This window comes from Silurus aristotelis (assembly GCF_946808225.1).
Source record: "Silurus aristotelis genome assembly, chromosome: 1".
NCBI classification, from domain to species: domain Eukaryota; kingdom Metazoa; phylum Chordata; class Actinopteri; order Siluriformes; family Siluridae; genus Silurus; species Silurus aristotelis.
The window spans coordinates 38855035-38877534 of record NC_139574.1 but is presented as its reverse complement, the minus strand read 5'-3'; the positions used below and the strand labels follow the sequence as shown (position 1 = coordinate 38877534).

The following is a 22500-nucleotide window of genomic DNA, read 5'->3' as shown; positions in this document are numbered from 1 at the left end:
GGCGGTAGAGGACGATGAGTGGACGTCTCGTCTGCGGCGGTAGAGGAACGATGAGTGGACGTCTCGTCTGCGGCGGTAGAGGAACGATGAGTGGACGTCTCGTCTGCGGCGGTAGAGGAACGATGAGTGGACGTCTCGTCTGCGGCGGTAGAGGAACGATGAGTGGACGTCTCGTCTGCGGCGGTAGAGGAACGATGCGGTAGAGGAACGATGAGTGGACGTCTCGTCTGCGGCGGTAGAGGAACGATGAGTGGACGTCTCGTCCGCGGCGGTAGAGGAACGATGAGTGGACGTCTCGTCTGCGGCGGTAGAGGAACGATGAGTGGACGTCTCGTCTGCGGCGGTAGAGGAACGATGAGTGGACGTCTCGTCTGCGGCGGTAGAGGAACGATGAGTGGACGTCTCGTCTGCGGCGGTAGAGGAACGATGAGTGGACGTCTCGTCTGCGGCGGTAGAGGAACGATGAGTGGACGTCTCGTCTGCGGCGGTAGAGGAACGATGAGTGGACGTCTCGTCTGTGGCGGTAGAGGATGATGAGTGGACGTCTCGTCTGTGGCGGTAGATGATGAGTGGACGTCTCGTCCGCGGGGGTAGTTGACGATGAGTGGACGTCTCGTCTGTGGCGGTTTGGCAGCACTGGGATTTGGCTCTGAAGCTGGAAACACACCTGCTCCCCGTCAGAAGAAATGGTTCGATCTGTTTTATAAGGTTTGTGCTGTTAAAATGTGTATGAGAACATGATTAAACACCGGTACCATAACCTAAAGGTCTTTATTTGTACAGAGTAAGAAATGTCCAGTGCAGTTCCACGGCCAGTCGAAACGTTCCAGTGGACCACAGAAACGTCTTTGTGAATTCCACCCTCCTAAAGTGTTCATTTCAGACTTTCAGGTGATCATCTCTTTCATGTCACGTCACTGTGGACCTGCACAACTATATTTGTGACCACACTCATGTGCTTTAAATGTCCTCTGCTGTGGGATGCAGAAATAATTGTTGCAATATTTATTTTTATTTACAAAATCTCAATAAAGTGATGTTTATGTAACAAACTGCACTGGAAGAAAGACAGACAGGCAAAAGTTCACCAAGCGGAGCTTCTTTATTTTCTTTCGTTTTCACCCTGGCGTTTTCCTTTCCAGTGCTCACACCAGGGTTCACCCACACACTCACGGTTCGGGACACCTTTTCTTCTTGACGTTCGCCGGTGGTCCCTCCCTCACGCTTCTATCTTTTGCGCCCGCCAGAGTTTCCTCACGCACCGGCACAACTTTTCTTTGCGTCCACACGAGTTCACTTTCCGGCCGACGCGGCTTCCACCGGCGCCCGTCTGCACTTATTTCCCCTTCAACGACCTTCCGCTCGTCTCTCTGCTTGGTGTCCCTCTTTTTTTTTTGTGTCACCAGACTGAAACAGAGCACTGATTAGTCTCATCAGCTGCAGGTGTTTCTTACCGCTCGTGCCGTCCGGCTCCGCCTCCACTCGCGCACCGCTGCTACAGTTTACATCCCTAATCATATAGAACAATATCTGCTTTATCTATTCCCATTTCTCATCCAGTGATCAAATAGTGGAAGCACTGAGATCATTGTAAAAGACTTTGGTTTTTGCTCAATATATTTATAGATCTTCATATCACTTCTGCCCTCAGACTCTCACTAGTGTACAGAGATGATTGTAGATTAAACATAATGTGTGAATGTTAGATTTTCAATGTTTCTTCTTATTTAGATCTGTAAAAAATACCAGGACTTAAAGGTAAATAAAACCTGTGTTCCACACTCTTTATTGTTCTTTTACCAGGTCGTAAGTGTTCCACCTGCTGCAAGTGTTCCACCTGCTTTACTCCACTCCTACTGCTGTAGCGCCCCCTACCTCCAGCCCCACCATTATACAGCCCTTTATATGTCATTATCATCATTATGTTTAAGTTCATAATATACAATATGTGTCTTTACAGCCTGGTAGTCAAAGTCCATCTCCTTCAGCCAGTCCTTCATCTGCATCCGGTCCTGCATCTGCATCCGGTCCTGCATCTGCATCCGGTCCTGCATCTGCATCCGGTCCTGCATCTGCATCCGGTCCTGCATCTGCATCCGGTCCTGCATCTGCATCCGGTCCTGCATCTGCATCCGGTCCTGCATCTGCATCCGGTCCTGCTGTTTCTTCCAGTTCTGCTCCTTGAATAATTTCTTGCTGGCGTTTTGAGCGACTCATTTTACTGTTTATTTTTGTGGATTTACTACTATTATAATCTATAGTTATTTATGATTAGTTTGTTGTTTTAAACCCAATTAGGGACTTTTATCATTGTACTTGATTATATCTATTGTTAAATAACCTTTATTAATATATACATAGTTTTGTAATATTTGTATTTTGTGTGTTTGCATCTATTATAATTTATCATTTGACATTTTTGTAGCATTTTCAGTAATTAAAAATAAAATGTTTTATCGTTCATAAAACAGTGACTTGTGAATTATTCTGTGAACCTGCTGAACCCATTATCATCATCATTATTATTATTATTATTATTATTGTTGTGGAATATAAATAAACAAATCCAAAAGTCCTATATAATAAACTTGTGTTAAAAATGTTAAAGGTTAAATTAGTACATTAAAAAAAAAAAATAAACATCCATTTTATGCCCCTTTATTGGGAAAAATTAGTCAAATCATACAGATATAAATTAACATGAGTTACAAGTGATGTATTTTCATTCACATCATCAGTAGTTTTGTGCACTATTGGGGGATTTATATACATCGATCTGCCAAAAACCATAACAAATGTCCATCGTCTATCCATTTCCTTTCTCTTTTTCCTCTATTCCCTTCTTCCCCTTCTTTTCCCCTCTTCCCACCCTTTAACAGACTATTGATCTCCAGCTTCACACAGCTCACATCCTTAACTCTCAGTCTCACACTGCCCTCTAGCGGCACTATCAGGACGTGCTTTATGCTCCATTCTGTACTAATGTGACTTCTGTTTGTGTTTTAATGCAGTGATTCTCAATCTTTTTCTGCCATTTACCACTTTAGAGGGGTGGATTTTTAAACCCACCTGTCCTCCGTCACCTCAAAAAAGGATAATGAAATTCTTCAAGTTAAAAAATGTCTAATTTATTGAACTATCCAATTCTAAATGAACATTAGCATCAAAAACAAAAATAGAGAAAATAAAGGTGTAGTTGTGTTATCTCTTGGACTTTCTGTCACTTTGCAGTCTGTGCAAAATAGAGCAAATTCATTTCATAAATCTTTTCAAAACGGGGTTGTAGACTTGATACTGTCACTCTCAAGTCATGTTCAATATTGAGCTGAGATCTGTATTTAGTTTTCAGTGTAGCAACATCTGAAAAGTCTCAGAGATGAGATGTGGCAAAAGGAGCAGGATAAAACAGTTATATTTTCTTTAAGGCTGAATTTTTGGTTTAAGCTCCTACCAGAGTGATGCGTACAGAATCTTCATAAAAATTCTAGTATCTCCTTGACAACCGCCAAACAAACAAACAGCAGCAAGAAGCAGCAGCGATTAGCAGCATCTAAGAACATTTACAACTTCTATTAAACATTTCTTCATACAGGTACCTGGTAAGTCTTCTAAATAATTATGTGAGTAAAGGACCCGGAGTGTGGGTGAATGTGGGGTTTATATCGGCGGTGTGATGAGTGAGTCAATATGCCTCAGGTGTTCTCAATGAAGCCCGATGCGAGGAGCTCCATGTGGGCGGGGCAGATGAGAGAAGGAGCAGGGCGTTCCCCGAAGCACCAAAGGGGGCGTGGCAGGGGGATTCCTGACAATTTAGTAGAAGACTCGAAAAGTAAAAAGTAATTATTTAGTGACATTAGCATGGGTAACTAGCCGGCTAGCTAAGATTAGCTTTTATAGTTTAGCTTTTTATATTAATCCATCAAATTGACCTAATAATTAGTATAAAATCTATTAAGACAATTAAGTAGCTTAATTTAACCTATTTAGCCCATATTTTAATAAAACTCATGTAACCTGTTTACTCCAGGTATAATTAACATAATATACTAATAAATAGAGTAGAATAGGGTCAGACTGGGACTACAATTTTAATAATCCTTGCAGCGTGGCATGTTTTATCTGTTGTGGAATTCCTTGTCATTGTTTAGACAATACGTACAGCTCCCAGTGTATAAAATTACAGGTGAAGAGTCTTCTACAGAAAACATCTCCACAGATATGGATCAAAACATCTATGTGAATTTGGATGGAGGGATTATGGCCCTAGTCAATGAGAAAAAATGACTGTAACAAACGTTTCCTTATAACTAAAAGCACTAAACCCTTTCTACGCTTCAATTCTGATCCTTTGATAATATCGTATATAAATCATGTTGTTGTGTGTATTTTATGCTGTGTGCAGGAACATGGCAGCTGGTGAACAAAGGAGGCGTCTGCATCAACGCATGTGTGCGCAGATCGAAGCATGTGCTGAGGGGTATCGCTTCAACTTTAACAACTTCAGAGAACTCTGCAATGCTTGTATTATCTTTCTTTTTCTCAGTCATTGCCTGTGTTGCCTGGGGCAGCGTATCTGTCCGTACATGAAATACCGTAAATGGTTCAGGTTTCCTCCAGAAAAGGACGAATTCGTTTGGGAAACTGATGAGGATCCGTTCAGACCGGTGATCGACATTCTGCACCATGCCGACATGTTCTGCCAAGATGGAATGTGGCTAGATTCCATCCAGAACTCTGTCTATGATCTTCCTGCAGGACTTCAGCTGATCACCCGTATCTTTCATGTGCGTAGGTCTATTACCCTTGCCCAATCGTTTGTAGCTCCTGCCCGCTCGCTGGTTGCTCGGAGAACTCACAGTTTTCTCTTCACGGAATTCGTCATGCAAAGCACCTTTGTAACGTACTACACCATCACCTTCTGTGGCTATGTTCTATGGACAACTGAACCAGCAAAACATCGTGATTGGAATCGTCGTCCTATCCTTTGTGGCAAACTTCAATGCTATAGAGAAGACTCAATTATATTTTCATCGAGACACGGTCGTCCTGTAAGGTTACAGTTTGCTTTGTGGTCTGCATTGCAGTCTCACAGTTCTATATCTACTCCCCTGCCGCACTGGATCAGACGGAGTCTGATTTGCCGCCGGCGCCCAAACAAGCTTTTTTTTCCGATGCCAGCGAAATGAGCTTAAACTGCTCTGTCATATTTGATCAAACATGTCAAAGTAATACATCATTTAAATCTGTAAATGGTCTACTTTCGTTTGTGTAAGCTCACTATATAATCAAAACGTTGTATTATTTTTTTTAATGAATAATGATAATAATAAATGAATAATCAGGGTGCGCCGTCTGTCGCCTTTGTCTGCGTGATCATCAAAAAGCACTGAAACTCGGCCAATATCTGACACACGGAAATAAAAAAATATATCTTTAGACAGCTTAAAGTATGTAGTCGGTGACATAAAAAACATATGTTTCCAATGAATATAAATCATGTGAAACCAAGTAGAAGCACAGATTTTCCGCCGAAAAAGCTTTCAAGAGTGGCACAGGGATTTTTGATGCAATTTTTTACTTACATTTTTTTTAACTGTAGTGGTATGTGTTACTGTTATTGTTGCAATTTTTTTTATTTATTTATATATATATATAATTTATTTAATGCATAGTATTGTAGCCCTACAGTCTAGGATTTGATGAACCCTACTCTAGTGTATTGTGTTATTGTTTTTGTTACACATTTGTATATGTTTTTTTATATATCCATACTGTACTGTATTGTTTTATTGTTACACAATTCCCTTTTTAATGCTGTCCTTGCTAATGTGTATTTTAAATAAACCACAAAGGAAACATTCTTTCTTGTAGTACTGTACTTCTCACTCAGATCCTGGCTCAGTGATCCACAGCTCATTATGTAATCGACAGCTCATTATGTGACCCATTGTCTACAAAGCTGTCAGTCACAGCATGTCGACTCCTCTTCGCATATGACCTTTCAAAGTACAAAGTGTCTTTTCAATTTTAAATCAATGTATTGTTGTTTAATGTGAATGAGCAGGCAGGATGATTTTCACATGATTAAAAAAAATACCTACATTAGAAGATCTGTTCTCAAAAAGTCTTGTGAAAACATGTTCACTATAGGTTTTGTGGCCTCGCATAAACCTTATTTTGTCAAAAATACAAACACATATAAGTTGTTTACATATTATGGTAGCCCAGTTTGTGCTGAATACAGTGTAATAAGTCTTTTGTCAATAATATATTTTAAAAGCAACTAAAAAGAAATGTAAGAGCATGTCAAAATCTCTCAAGGGGCTCAAAACACCCTCAGACTCCCGAGGGTTAAGCCACTTTGCACTGGACTGCATTGCAGTATCTGAAATATGTAATATCTAAAAATATGTAGTACCTTTATTCGACTTTATTCTGTATTGCGGGAATGCAGGCCAGATCTTATCCCTACAAGGTGATGTTGAAAGACCATAGAGTTTATAGCAGAGTCTGGGCCAAATGTTTATGTTGAAGGGTGTACGTGCAAGTTCTGAACACCCCCCCCCCCCCCCCCCCCACCGAGCTGACTGTACATCTTGCATGTTTTGTGATGCGGACAATAGCAACTGTCCATATATGGTGATGTTCCATATGTTAAACATTCTGGAGAAATGAGCTCACTTACATCTTGCATGTTTTGAGATGCGGTCAATAGCAGCGGCTCAGATATTTATAAATGAGACAGGATGTTAGATCGGGAGGACGGTTCGTTTGGTTCTGAACCCCTCCGAGCAAATCCTGGATGCTCGTATCAAGATGCTGTACCTTCTGTGAATAAACCTGGTTTGCATGAAAGACGGTGTCGACAGAGATTTCTCCCAAGCAACAGCTACACTCCTGCACAACCCGAAATATACATCATTTCCTGGCGTCACGAATCCTGGGCGTGTTGTGGCCTTCAGCTTCACGGATCTGCTCCATCGTCTGCTCCCCTGTCTGTCCAGCGGGCTGAAACGGTGAGTTTTCGCCCCCTGGGTGGTTCTGTTTTTCTGTGGCTGGGTCGCACCGTTTAAAGGGCCTGTGTGTGTGTGTGGGTTTTGTGTGTGTGTTGTGGCTGTTTCTGGGAGGTTCTCCGTTCTAAATTTTTTTTTTGCACTGCTGGGCAGCGCAAAAGGGGGGATTTCACTGTAATAATGGTTTAAGAAAAATTAAACGTTGAATTACAATAGAAAAGAAGTGAAGTAAAAAGTTTAAGAGATAAAAGGAACAGGAATAAAGAGAGAAGTGAAGAAAATAAGAGTTGAAGCTGAAGTAAAAAGCATAAAGGTGATTGCTTTTGAGAAACAGTTGAATATGGTAAAAAAGTTAAGGAAATAAAGGAAAACAGGAATATAAAGGTTGAAATAAAAAGGGAAAGGTAAGAATAAGGTTTAAAGAAGAAGCCGCAAGATTTGGATGAAAGCCCTTTGAGAAAGGCGATCTTAGGTGGGCCACAAAAACCTGAAAGTTCACTAAGTGACTTTCAGGTCAGTTTTAACAAACTGGATGATGCAGAATTAAAATTCAATTGAAGTTCCCACTCTGACAGATTAGCTGACGAGCTATGTGATGATGCAGCTGTCATTTGAATTTCTGCATATCAAAGAGGTAGCATAAATTGAATAAAGGAAGGAAAATAATAAAGAGAAAATAAATAGGAAAAAGGTGCGGCAAAATAGCATGCTATATGTTTGTATGACTGAGTCGACTATAGTGTATGTGACATTTAAATGTTGTGTATGTATTTATTGCGAGTTTTTTGATTAAAGAGAGATTTGTGTGTGTGTGTGTGTGTGTGTGTGTGTGTGTGTGTGTGTTTGAGGAAAAAGTGTGTGCGTTTTAAAAAAAAAAAAAAAAAAAAAAAAAAAAAGGGGGAGTCTCTTCCTCTCTGTGCACGCGGAACTAAGTGTGTGTGTGTGTGTGTGTGTGTGTGTGTGTGTGTGTGTGTGTGTGTGTGTGTCTGTGTTTGCGCGTGTGCGTTTAGCTGTGGGAGGGACCCCCTCCCATCCCGCTCTGTGTCTGATTTTTTGTGTGCGTGTGAGATACGTTATATATGAATATATATTTATTGAAATAATACATATATAGTTTATGGTTAAAAACAAGGGTTAGTTTCTAGTAATACAAGGGAAATATTTGTCTTCTATTAAGAATAAAACAATGAGCCTGAGCGTAAGGGGACTAAAATCTGCTAAAAATCTATGAGCTTCCCTCAGGAAGACTTTTTGTTCTGTTAATGACAAAAGAGAAAGATAAAAAACAATGAGCCTTTTTGGGAAAATATTTTATGTATGGCCAAATAACCTTATGAGCCTCTAAAGAGGACCTAACACCGGAGTCAAAACACCCTTAATACTAAATGAATAAAAATACCTTAAACACTGAGAGATACCCCACAGTGAGACAAACACTCCCCTGAATAATACAATTCCCAAAAAGGACATATTCAAGTAGAGAAGTTAATGAGGGTGGTGTGTGTGTGCGTGTATGAGCAACTATTATAATAAAGTGATTATTGTATATGTATATGTATTGTTTGTGAGTAATACTGATTAATAAAAGAGTTGGGGTGATTATTAAAGTAAAGCAAATGGAAGTTCATGCAATATGGTGTTTAGAGGTTAAAAGGAGATAGGAAATCTGTAGAGTATAAAACTCTGAATGCTGATGGACATTGTGTGTGTGAAGTATGAGGTGTTATCTGTAGAGAACTAAATAAGGTCCTGTCTGCCTTTCTTGTTTAATCTTTGGTGTGTGTGCGTTGCTGAGACAGTTGCTCAGAATAAATAAATAACAATTTTTTTAATGCTTGGATGTGTATTTGAACATGTGTGTGCGTATCCAAATAGAATTTTTTACTGTGCCGTTTGATCTCTCAGCTTGAGAAGTATCGCAGTGAATTACATTCTGTGTGTGACCGTTGTGTTATGCAGTTTAAAGGACATTTGGCAACGGACTGACCAGTCATGGTGTTTAACTAGTTAATGAGGTACAATCGTTTGATTTGAACTCGGTTACAAGTTGTTGATGCAAGTTTTAAATTTTTTTTATGGGTTTTGCTGAAGTCAGTTACAAGTAATCTTTAATTTTAGTAGTTAGTTTCAATTTATGCGTACAAGAATACAGAAAGTTATTATAATGTCGAAAATAATTACTCCTGTAGATGTGGTACAAAGGAATAATCCTTTAATTAAAAATATTGCAAAAGTAATGGAGAAATGGCATAAGCGCTGGCCTGCTATTGCGTGACCGTGGCCCAAAGAGGGGACCTTTAACCCAGATGTAATCAAGACAATGCATGTGCTTGTCTCGACGTATAAGGCAGAGCAAAAGAACGGTAAGAAAGGGAAAAAACGTAGTGACAGATAGAGCTGGGTATTCTCAAATTGTTTGAAAGTGAGGGACAGAAATGGTCGAAAGCTGTTAATGATAAGAGAAATAAGGGTGTGGAGACCATAGCAAAAAGTGTAAAAGAGACGGAAAAGTTGATGGAAGAGATGAATGCACCTTTCTCCTATATGGATTTAGTAAAGGACCCCCCACCGTATCAGAAAGGTTCTTGGAAAATAGAGACCAACATTGATTGCGTTCTAAGGGGAAAGATTGTGATAAAGTGTGTCCAGTGATAATTCGAGGACAGGATTTGGAGTATAAGCCGTGAAAGAATACAGATATGTCTGACATATTTGAAAAGTTGCCTACTCTTCAGAGTGGGGCATATCCTTGGATTTCAAAGTTGGAGGAGATTATGGTGGGAACACAAATTGCCATAGGAGACCTTAAAAGATTATTGGCTAGTCTTTTTGGGGTTCCAGGTATGGAAGAAATCCTGCAGAGAGCAGGAATTAATCGTTATGTGGGTACCGCTGTTAATGATTCAGAATTGTTTTCTGCAAACAGAGGTCGTGTGTGGAGAGCTTTGAAAGACATATTTCCAACAAATGTACACCCTGATAATATTTTTATTGAGCCACTAGGTCAGGAAGAGAACCCAAGGGCCTATGTGTCAAGAGCTCATCAGGTGTGGAGAAGCATCACAGGAAATGATCCGGATTTGAACCAGATGGAGCAGTCTATTTTAAGAGCTAAAATAGAGAAGGGACTGCCCCCACCTGTAAGAAGTAAATTAGCCGAGGTGGTTGGTCTTAGAAGTGCGGCAAAGGGTACGTACTTGGATAATATAGCTCATCAGGTGGAATTATACAGAAAAAAAGAGTATGATCAGAGACAACAAGATCAAGAAGTCCTTAGGAAGCTTAATCAAATACAGCTGGTGGTTAGGAAAAAGAAGGGGATTGCAAACAACTGATACAGATGAAGTGGAATTAGAAGGTGAACTGGTGGAGAAGTATCCATTTTGATATTAGTTCATATTATAATTTTTCATATATTTTGACTATAGCTTACTTTTTTTGTAGTTTCCTCCTATACTGAGTTAGGAGGAAAGGGGGGAATGGAATGTGATATTATGATTCATTTGTTGCCTGAGAAGACGATACTGTTTTGTTTTGTTTTTTTTCTTCTCTCCAAAGAAACAATATTGGGGAGATACATACGTTCCAGCATGGACAACAATCTGAGGTCGGAAGGCTCGGGGCAAGGAATGCTGTGATTCTACACATCAGCGACCCCATACTGAGAAACAACGCAGCCGCGGATGGACATTTTCCCCATACACACACACATATATATATATATATATATATATATATATATATATATATATATATATATATATATATATATATATAAACATTCTGGAGAAATGAGCTCACTTACATCTTGCATGTTTTGAGATGCGGTCAATAGCAACGGTTTAGATATATATGGATGAGACAGGACGTTAGATCGGGAGGACGGTTCGTTTGGCTCTGAACCCCTCCGAGCAAATCCTGGATGCTCGTATCAAGATGCTGTACCTTCTGTAAATAACCCTGATTGCATGAAAGACGGTGTCTACAGAGATTTCTTCCAAACAACAGCTACACTTCTGCACAACCCAAAATATACAACAACAGTGCAAGACAACACAGAACAGTGCAGGACAATACACAATACACAAAATATAAAATTAAAAATGGAAATAGCTCCGCCAGTAAAACCTGTCGTAACAGAATAAGGTGCAGTGTAAACAGAAAGATGTAAACAGAATTTGTGCAATTCAGCAGTAGCAGCAATCAAAAATAAAGTTAACAGTAACCAAAGGATTTGGACAGAATATTGTGCAAAATAACAAGTCCCGGAATCAGCAACAGACGGCATGTAAACATTTTGCGATAGTGAAAAATGTGATTGGTATTGAAACCTGGGTGAACGAAGTGTATGATGGGTGTTGAGTCCGGTTTGTGCAGATCAGTCACACAGTTGTGTGTAAGTGTGTGTGTGTGTGTGTGTGTGTGAGAGAGAGTTCAGTTCAGTTCTTTGTTGAGGAGCCTGATGGCTTGCGGGAAAAAACTGTTGCACAGTCTGGATGTGGCGGCCCGAATGCTTCGGAACCGTTTCCCTGATGGTAGGAGTGTGAAAAGTGTGTGTGACGGGTGTATTTGGTCATCCACAATGCTGTGTGCTTCGCGGATGCAGCGTGTAGTGTAGATGTCAATGATAGAGGGGAGAGAGATTCCGATGATCTTCTCAGCTGTCCTCACTATCCTCTGTAGGGTCTTGCGATCCGAGACGGTGCAGTTCCCAAACCAGGCAGTGATGCAGCTGCTCAGGATGCTCTCAATGGTCCCTCTGTAGAACATGGACAGGATGGGGGGAGGGAGATGAGCTTTCCTCAGCCTTCTCAGGAAGTAGAGACGCTGCTGGGCTTTCTTGGTGATGGAGCTGGTGTTAAGTGACCAGGTGAGCTTGTCCACCAGATGAACACCAAGGAATTTGGTGCTCTTGACGATCTCCACTGAGGATCCAGCGATGATCAGTGGAGAATGGTCACTCTGTGTTCTCCTGAAGTCAACAACCATCTCTTTAGTTTTGTCAACGTTTAGAGACAGGTTGTTGGCTCCACACCAGGCTGTTAACCGTTGCACCTCCTCTCTGTATGCTGACTCGTCGTTCTTGCTGATTAGACCCACCACGGTCGTGTCATCGGCAAACTTGATGATGTGATTCAAGCTGAGTCGTGAGTCAGCAGAGTAAACAGCAGTGGACTGAGCACACAGCCCTGGGGGGCCCCAGTGCTCAGTGTGGTGGTGCTGGAGATGCTGTTTCTGATCCGGACTGACTGAGGTCTTCCAGTCAGGAAGTCCAGGATCCAGTTGCGGAGGGAGGTGTTCAGGCCCAGTAGGCTCAGCTTCTCGATCAGGTGCTAAGGAATGATTGTGTTGAATGCTGAACTTAGGTCTATGAACAGCATCCTTACATAAGAGTCCTTGTTATCCAGATGGGTGAGGGCCAGATGAAGGGTTGTGGAAATAGCATCGTCCGTGGAGCGGTTTGGACGATATGCGAACTGCATAGGGTCCAGTACGGGTGGAAGCTGGGTCTTTATGTGCCTCATAACGAGCCTCTCGAAGCACTTCATCATGATGGGTGTGAGTGCAACGGGATGATAGTCATTGAGGCAGGAGACAGAAGACTTTTTCGGCACAGGAATGATGGTCGTCGTCTTGAGGCACGTAGGAACAGTGGCGCTGTTCAGGGAGATGTTGAAGATGTCAGTGAGGACATCTGCTAGCTGTTGTGCACTTTCTGACCACCTGCTGGTTTTGTACAAACAGAGTAAAGATTTTTAAAGTAATATTTTTAAGGAGACAGAATGTTTTATGTTACAGATTTTTCTGGAACTGTGGAATCGAGTCATTTACCAGTGAATCTATGGATTCAGACTCATTTGAACCAAACCCCCCCCCCCCCCCCCCCCCACCGAGCTGACTGTACATCTTGCATGTTTTGAGATGCGGACAATAGCAACTGTCCATATATGGTGATGTTCCATATGTTAAACATTCTGGAGAAATGAGCTCACTTACATCTTGCATGTTTTGAGATGCGGTCAATAGCAGCGGCTCAGATATTTATAAATGAGACAGGATGTTAGATCGGGAGGACGGTTCGTTTGGTTCTGAACCCCTCTGAGCAAATCCTGGATGCTCGTATCAAGATGCTGTACCTTCTGTGAATAAACCTGGTTTGCATGAAAGACGGTGTCGACAGAGATTTCTCCCAAGCAACAGCTACACTCCTGCACAACCCGAAATATACATCATTTTCTGGCGTCACGAATCCTGGGCGTGTTGTGGCCTTCAGCTTCACGGATCTGCTCCATCGTCTGCTCCCGTGTCTGTCCAGCGGGCTGAAACGGTGAGTTTTCGCCCCCTGGGTGGTTCTGTTTTTCTGTGGCTGGGTCGCACCGTTTAAAGGGCCTGTGTGTGTGTGTGGGTTTTGTGTGTGTGTTGTGGCTGTTTCTGGGAGGTTCTCCGTTCTAAATTTTTTTTTTGCACTGCTGGGCAGCGCAAAAGGGGGGATTTCACTGTAATAATGGTTTAAGAAAAATTAAACGTTGAATTACAATAGAAAAGAAGTGAAGTAAAAAGTTTAAGAGATAAAAGGAACAGGAATAAAGAGAGAAGTGAAGAAAATAAGAGTTGAAGCTGAAGTAAAAAGCATAAAGGTGATTGCTTTTGAGAAACAGTTGAATATGGTAAAAAAGTTAAGGAAATAAAGGAAAACAGGAATATAAAGGTTGAAATAAAAAGGGAAAGGTAAGAATAAGGTTTAAAGAAGAAGCCGCAAGATTTGGATGAAAGCCCTTTGAGAAAGGCGATCTTAGGTGGGCCACAAAAACCTGAAAGTTCACTAAGTGACTTTCAGGTCAGTTTTAACAAACTGGATGATGCAGAATTAAAATTCAATTGAAGTTCCCACTCTGACAGATTAGCTGACGAGCTATGTGATGATGCAGCTGTCATTTGAATTTCTGCATATCAAAGAGGTAGCATAAATTGAATAAAGGAAGGAAAATAATAAAGAGAAAATAAATAGGAAAAAGGTGCGGCAAAATAGCATGCTATATGTTTGTATGACTGAGTCGACTATAGTGTATGTGACATTTAAATGTTGTGTATGTATTTATTGCGAGTTTTTTGATTAAAGAGAGATTTGTGTGTGTGTGTGTGTGTGTGTGTGTGTGTGTGTGTGTGTGTGTGTGTGTGTTTGAGGAAAAAGTGTGTGCGTTTAAAAAAAAAAAAAAAAAAAAAAAAAAAAGGGGGAGTCTCTTCCTCTCTGTGCACGCGGAACTAAGTGTGTGTGTGTGTGTGTGTGTGTGTGTGTGTGTGTGTGTGTGTGTGTGTGTGTCTGTGTTTGCGCGTGTGCGTTTAGCTGTGGGAGGGACCCCCTCCCATCCCGCTCTGTGTCTGATTTTTTGTGTGCGTGTGAGATACGTTATATATGAATATATATTTATTGAAATAATACATATATAGTTTATGGTTAAAAACAAGGGTTAGTTTCTAGTAATACAAGGGAAATATTTGTCTTCTATTAAGAATAAAACAATGAGCCTGAGCGTAAGGGGACTAAAATCTGCTAAAAATCTATGAGCTTCCCTCAGGAAGACTTTTTGTTCTGTTAATGACAAAAGAGAAAGATAAAAAACAATGAGCCTTTTTGGGAAAATATTTTATGTATGGCCAAATAACCTTATGAGCCTCTAAAGAGGACCTAACACCGGAGTCAAAACACCCTTAATACTAAATGAATAAAAATACCTTAAACACTGAGAGATACCCCACAGTGAGACAAACACTCCCCTGAATAATACAATTCCCAAAAAGGACATATTCAAGTAGAGAAGTTAATGAGGGTGGTGTGTGTGTGCGTGTATGAGCAACTATTATAATAAAGTGATTATTGTATATGTATATGTATTGTTTGTGAGTAATACTGATTAATAAAAGAGTTGGGGTGATTATTAAAGTAAAGCAAATGGAAGTTCATGCAATATGGTGTTTAGAGGTTAAAAGGAGATTGGAAATCTGTAGAGTATAAAACTCTGAATGCTGATGGACGTTGTGTGTGTGAAGTATGAGGTGTTATCTGTAGAGAACTAAATAAGGTCCTGTCTGCCTCTCTTGTTTAATCTTTGGTGAGTGTGCGTTGCTGAGACAGTTGCTCAGAATAAATAAATAACAATTTTTTTAATGCTTGGATGTGTATTTGAACATGTGTGTGCGTATCCAAATAGAATTTTTTACTGTGCCGTTTGATCTCTCAGCTTGAGAAGTATCGCAGTGAATTACATTCTGTGTGTGACCGTTGTGTTATGCAGTTTAAAGGACATTTGGCAACGGACTGACCAGTCATGGTGTTTAACTAGTTAATGAGGTACAATCGTTTGATTTGAACTCGGTTACAAGTTGTTGATGCAAGTTTTAAATTTTTTTTATGGGTTTTGCTGAAGTCAGTTACAAGTAATCTTTAATTTTAGTAGTTAGTTTCAATTTATGCGTACAAGAATACAGAAAGTTATTATAATGTCGAAAATAATTACTCCTGTAGATGTGGTACAAAGGAATAATCCTTTAATTAAAAATATTGCAAAAGTAATGGAGAAATGGCATAAGCGCTGGCCTGCTATTGCGTGACCGTGGCCCAAAGAGGGGACCTTTAACCCAGATGTAATCAAGACAATGCATGTGCTTGTCTCGACGTATAAGGCAGAGCAAAAGAACGGTAAGAAAGGGAAAAAACGTAGTGACAGATAGAGCTGGGTATTCTCAAATTGTTTGAAAGTGAGGGACAGAAATGGTCGAAAGCTGTTAATGATAAGAGAAATAAGGGTGTGGAGACCATAGCAAAAAGTGTAAAATAGACGGAAAAGTTGATGGAAGAGATGAATGCACCTTTCTCCTATATGGATTTAGTAAAGGACCCCCCGCCGTATCAGAAAGGTTCTTGGAAAATAGAGACCAACATTGATTGCGTTCTAAGGGGAAAGATTGTGATAAAGTGTGTCCAGTGATAATTCGAGGACAGGATTTGGAGTATAAGCCGTGAAAGAATACAGATATGTCTGACATATTTGAAAAGTTGCCTACTCTTCAGAGTGGGGCATATCCTTGGATTTCAAAGTTGGAGGAGATTATGGTGGGAACACAAATTGCCATAGGAGACCTTAAAAGATTATTGGCTAGTCTTTTTGGGGTTCCAGGAATGGAAGAAATCCTGCAGAGAGCAGGACTTAATCGTTATGTGGGTACCGCTGTTAATGATTCAGAATTGTTTTCTGCAAACAGAGGTCGAGTGTGAAAAGCTTTTAAAAACATATTTCCAACAAATGTACACCCTGATAATATTTTTATTGAGCCACTAGGTCAGGAAGAGAACCCAAGGGCCTATGTGTCAAGAGCTCATCAGGTGTGGAGAAGCATCACAGGAAATGATCCGGATTTGAACCAGATGGAGCAGTCTATTTTAAGAGCTAAAATAGAGAAGGGACTGCCCCCACCTGTAAGAAGTAAATTAGCCGAGGTGGTTGGTCTTAGAAGTGCGGCAAAGGGTACGTACTTGGATAATATAGCTCATCAGGTGGAATTATACAGAAAAAAAGAGTATGATCAGAGACAACAAGATCAAGAAGTCCTTAGGAAGCTTAATCAAATACAGCTGGTGGTTAGGAAAAAGAAGGGGATTGCAAACAACTGATATAGATGAAGTGGAATTAGAAGGTGAACTGGTGGAGAAGTATCCATTTTGATATTAGTTCATATTATAATTTTTCATATATTTTGACTATAGCTTACTTTTTTTGTAGTTCCCTCCTATACTGAGTTAGGAGGAAAGGGGGGCATGGAATGTGATATTATGATTCATTTGTTGCCTGAGAAGACGATACTGGTTGTTTTTTTTTTCTTTTCTTCTCTCCAAAGAAACAATATTGGGGAGATACGTACGTTCCAGCATGGACAACAATCTGAGGTCGGAAGGCTCGGGGCAAGGAATGCTGTGATTCTACACATCAGCGACCCCATACTGAGAAACAACGCAGCCGCGGATGGACATTTTCCCCATACACACACACACACACACACATATATATATATATATATATATATATATATATATATATATATATATATATATATATATATATATATATATATATATATATATATATATATATAAACATTCTGGAGAAATGAGCTCACTTACATCTTGCATGTTTTGAGATGCGGTCAATAGCAACGGTTTAGATATATATAGATGAGACAGGACGTTAGATCGGGAGGACGGTTCGTTTGGCTCTGAACCCCTCCGAGCAAATCCTGGATGCTCGTATCAAGATGCTGTACCTTCTGTAAATAACCCTGATTGCATGAAAGACGGTGTCTACAGAGATTTCTTCCAAACAACAGCTACACTTCTGCACAACCCGAAATATACAACAACAGTGCAAGACAACACAGGACAGTGCAGGACAATACACAATACACAAAATATAAAATTAAAAATGGAAATAGCTCCGCCAGTAAAACCTGTCGTAACAGAATAAGGTGCAGTGTAAACAGAAAGATGTAAACAGAATTTGTGCAATTCAGCAGTAGCAGCAATCAAAAATAAAGTTAACAGTAACCAAAGGATTTGGACAGAATATTGTGCAAAATAACAAGTCCCGGAATCAGCAACAGACGGCATGTAAACATTTTGCGATAGTGAAAAATGTGATTGGTATTGAAACCTGGGTGAACGAAGTGTATGATGGGTGTTGAGTCCGGGTTGTGCGGATCAGTCACACAGTTGTGTGTAAGTGTGTGTGTGTGTGTGTGTGTGTGTGTGTGTGAGAGAGAGTTCAGTTCAGTTCTTTGTTGAGGAGCCTGATGGCTTGCGGGAAAAAACTGTTGCACAGTCTGGATGTGGCGGCCCGAATGCTTCGGAACCGTTTCCCTGATGGTAGGAGTGCGAAAAGTGTGTGTGACGGGTGTATTTGGTCATCCACAATGCTGTGTGCTTTGCGGATGCAGCGTGTAGTGTAGATGTCAATGATAGAGGGGAGAGAGATTCCGATGATCTTCTCAGCTGTCCCCACTATCCTCTGTAGGGTCTTGCGATCCGAGACGGTGCAGTTCCCAAACCAGGCAGTGATGCAGCTGCTCAGGATGCTCTCAATGGTCCCTCTGTAGAACATGGACAGGATGGGGGGAGGGAGATGAGCTTTCCTCAGCCTTCTCAGGAAGTAGAGACGCTGCTGGGCTTTCTTGGTGATGGAGCTGGTGTTAAGTGACCAGGTGAGCTTGTCCACCAGATGAACACCAAGGAATTTGGTGCTCTTGACGATCTCCACTGAGGATCCAGCGATGATCAGTGGAGAATGGTCACTCTGTGTTCTCCTGAAGTCAACAACCATCTCTTTAGTTTTGTCGACGTTTAGAGACAGGTTGTTGGCTCCACACCAGGCTGTTAACCGTTGCACCTCCTCTCTGTATGCTGACTCGTCGTTCTTGCTGATTAGACCCACCACGGTCGTGTCATCGGCAAACTTGATGATGTGATTCAAGCTGAGTCGTGAGTCAGCAGAGTAAACAGCAGTGGACTGAGCACACAGCCCTGGGGGGCCCCAGTGCTCAGTGTGGTGGTGCTGGAGATGCTGTTTCTGATCCGGACTGACTGAGGTCTTCCAGTCAGGAAGTCCAGGATCCAGTTGCGGAGGGAGGTGTTCAGGCCCAGTAGGCTCAGCTTCTCGATCAGGTGCTAAGGAATGATTGTGTTGAATGCTGAACTGAAGTCTATAAACAGCATCCTTACATAAGAGTTTTATGTTACAGATTTTTCTGGAACTGTGGAATCGAGTCATTTACCAGTGAATCTATGGATTCAGACTCATTTGAACCAAAACCAGTGAATCGACTCTTTATACCATTATTTAAATTATTATTATGACATTAATAAACTCTTTTGAACCGAGTTCCTTGAACTAAATCTCAAAGTCGAAATTATCAAACCAAATCTTTTTTAACTGAATAGGCTGAAAAATGTAAATAAATCTATTGAATTAAATTGTTCTTTTGTAATGTTTTGAATGCCAAACTGTTACTTTTGATGTTTTTTAACTAAATGAGGTTCTCAAAAGTTATATTTGAACTGTAGATGTTATAAGGCTGCATTTTAACTAAACCCGCATCGATAGTTTTGATCAGTTTCACTTCTGTTCATGTAAAATTGGGTTTAAACAGAATTGGGTTTTGTCACATTTTCCCCTAAATTTTATTATGTGGATTTTAATACTTAGTTGGGAATTAAATGTCATAAACACTTTAATAAAAGAAACAAAACACACACAAAATTCAAGTATTAAGTTGTTATTAGTATAACAACAAACATAGTAGAAATAGTAAAATATAGTAGATAGGGAAAAAAAAACTATATGTATGGTGTGTGTTCACATGCTGAATCTAAACCTGCCCAGAGCGTTGCAGATTCTCTCCACTGCTGCCATTTCCTGTTCCTCATGAATTATTGAGGAATCTGGTTATAAAGCAAGTGATGTCTCGTTTGGCTGTTTTTTCCTAAATTCATTCTCAAACTCCAAAGTTTCCTCCAGCTCAACAACATGTTCCTCCAGTCGCTCTCGTTCTCTCATCAAATCAATTATCTTTTTCTCTTCCACACAGTGGTTGAGGGAATCCTGGAGCTTCCTGGTGGTTTGGCGATGTAATGTTGTCATTTCCTCCATGTTTAGTTTGGCCTTCTTTTTTTCTTTCACTATTTTCTTTCTCTCAAATTCCAACTTGACCTCAAGCACAGCAAGACGTGTCTCCACTCGCTCTCGGTCTGCTATCAAATTTTTATTCTCTTCCTCACAATGATCCAGAGAATCCTGAAGCTCCCTGAAGGTTTGAATCTGTAACATGTTCATTTCCTTCATGTCGAGTTTGGCCTTTTTTCTTTTCTCGCTTTTCAAAGTAGCCTTAAGCTGAGCAACACGTTCCTGCAGTTGTTCTTGTTCTCTCGCCCAGCTCTCTCTCTCACGTTTTACTGTTTTCTCCTGTTTCTTGCAGAGTTCCAGGAAAGACTGGAGCTCGGTGATGTTTTGGAGATGTGTGGGGTTTCTCTCAGTTATGTCCTGTTCCCACTGCTTTCTCTCAGAAGCCAAAGTAGCCTCCAGCTTTTGCACCGTCTGAAGCAGAATGGCTTTCTCTTCTCTCTCATCTGCTAACTTCTCTTTCATCAGATTAGAAAATGCATCCAAGTCTTTCACTACTTTCTCCATGTGTTCCAGCTTCTCCTTTATTTCAGCAATCTGCTCAGATTTCTTCTTTCTTCTGGTTTGAAAAATCTCTCTAAACCTTCTGAAGAGCTCCATGTTTACGTGTCTTTACTCACACGCACAAACCTCGGAAATGAGAGAAACAGAGACGCATTCTGACTTACATAGTTGCCCTACTGTGACGTCACACCGAGATGCTCCGCCGTCTGGTCTCTCTCTCTCTCTCTCTCTCTCTCTCTCTCTCTCTCTCTCTCTCTCTCTCTCTCTCTCTCTCAGAATCTTAAATGACCAGTAGGTGGCAGTGTGATGTGTATTAGAGCTCACTGTCACAGCAGGTCATTAGAAGTAGTGGAGCTCTAATGACGTCATTAATAGCGAGGACAAGACACACAGCAGTTTGGGATTCTTTTATTGACTTTATTTGATTAATTGATTTGGAGTATGATTGTGTTTCTGATCAAAGTAAGTTCATGTGTATGGAGTAAAAACAACCTGTACATTTCTCACTTCCAGACAGTATTATATGTTCATCTGCTGGAAGGAGATGAGTGAGTGAATGAGTGTCAGGTGTGTGTGATCAGCATGACATAGAGGGGCTCCGTGCGGGGGCGGGGCACACACGGGAGAAGAAGCAGAGTGCTTCGGGGAATGCCGAGGTTCGACAGCTGCCGAAAGGGGCGTGGCAGGGGGATCCCTGACAATAACTAAGTAAATACATTATTCTTTATGCATGAGCAAGCATTCAGCGGCCTACTTGAAGAACATTAGTTTACCGTTATATCCTCTGATTAAGATTCGGACTGGACAATGTGCCTCAGTGAGCAGGTATGGTTAGCTGAGCACAAGAAGAAGTACAACCAATAAGGTGATCATCTTAAATTAGAGATATTCATAATCTTAATTATAAATTGAAGTCAGATTCGAGGTTAAAATTGGATTAATGTAACAAAGTGCAATCTATTTGAGTAATCTTTTACAGTCGCGCGAGAAGGACTAACATGCAGCATACCTTCACCCACACCAGTGGATTCTGTCGTTGGGCCATTGGGTGGGCACCCTACAACATTAATATTTTTAGCCGAGCAAGCACCAATATAGCCTAAGAAATGGAAAGAATGTAAAGTGCAAAAAATAATATTTATTTCTATTCACACACTGTACTGCACCTACCCACTGGATAAAAACAGTAATAATACCATAATTCCTTTTTTGCAAAAATAAAGTTTTAGTTTTGTCCAGTTGCACGTATATTTTTAGTTTTTTAATCTGTGTTTTTGTGATATTTAAATAATTTTATAACTCATATCTATAGGTCAAAAATCACAGTGGTGTACAATTTTCATAGAATGTACATAGAGGGAATCTTTCACTCATTCTAATATCTGTGTCACTGTGGGGTTTTTTTTGTTTTTTTTCTGCAGGCAATCAAAACACGATTTGTGTCCGTTATGGAAAGCAACAATGCAATACTGGCAGCTGTCACACTTCCTATGTTCAAACTGCGATGGTTGAGAGACCAGAGGAAGAAAGAGATGGTCAAAGGAATGCTCGCAGCAGAGTTTCACAAGCTCATCCCTCACCCTGGCCCTGTTCAGCAAGGAGCCAAGATGCCTGTGTCTCCGACAACACCAGACTGAAGCTCCTTCAATGTGCAGGACTTTTTCTGTTTTGAGGAGGCTGATAATACCTTCAGCACCAGTGTTGGGCAGTCACGCGTTACCGGTAACCAGTAACTAATACTGTAACGCGTTACTTTTTAAAATAAAGTAACTCCGTTACCGTTACCGCATGGTGCGTTACGCGTTACTTTTTTAAATGAATTAATTTCGGCTAAAGTGTAGACTACAGTCTAACCTGTTTACAGCAGAGACGCATTGTAGGATTTGTGGATGAACCACTGTAAACACGAAGAAGACGCACTGTGGGCGTGTCTCCGTTTATTCAGGTCTGTGCGGCAGTAATGGCGAGTCGAGGCGAGAGCAAGACGAGTTTCTCAAAGTGGAAATATGCTCATTATTTCACTTTAGTTGAGCATAAAGACAAAAACTTTTAAGTCAAATGTAAGCTGTGTCTTTCTGGTTCGAAGCTCGTATCTACTGCGATAAACAGCAACTCCAATCTGTTGAAGCTCCTCCAGAAACTCCATGCCTGAGGAGCTAGAAGCTAGAAGCTAACCCGGTGTTTTGTTCTACATTGTTGATAGTTTTTATACTTCAGCTGTGAAAGGAACATGTTTAAGAGCTCAACACAACAGCAGA

At 40.7% G+C, this 22500-nt stretch overlaps 1 protein-coding gene and 1 long non-coding RNA gene across 2 annotated transcripts in view; one reads left to right on the top strand and one right to left on the bottom strand.

Annotated features, from left to right (window-relative positions):
• The window catches only part of LOC310725262 (uncharacterized protein), a 127370-nt gene that overhangs the window by 14167 nt on the left and 90703 nt on the right, over window positions 1–22500 (bottom strand). The gene's annotated exons all lie outside the window — the stretch shown is intronic.
• On the top strand, window positions 20760–21959 carry LOC310735363. The gene is made up of 3 exons (XR_014536269.1): window positions 20760–20809; window positions 21036–21290; window positions 21664–21959. It is a non-coding gene; the product is annotated as an uncharacterized lncRNA (long non-coding RNA).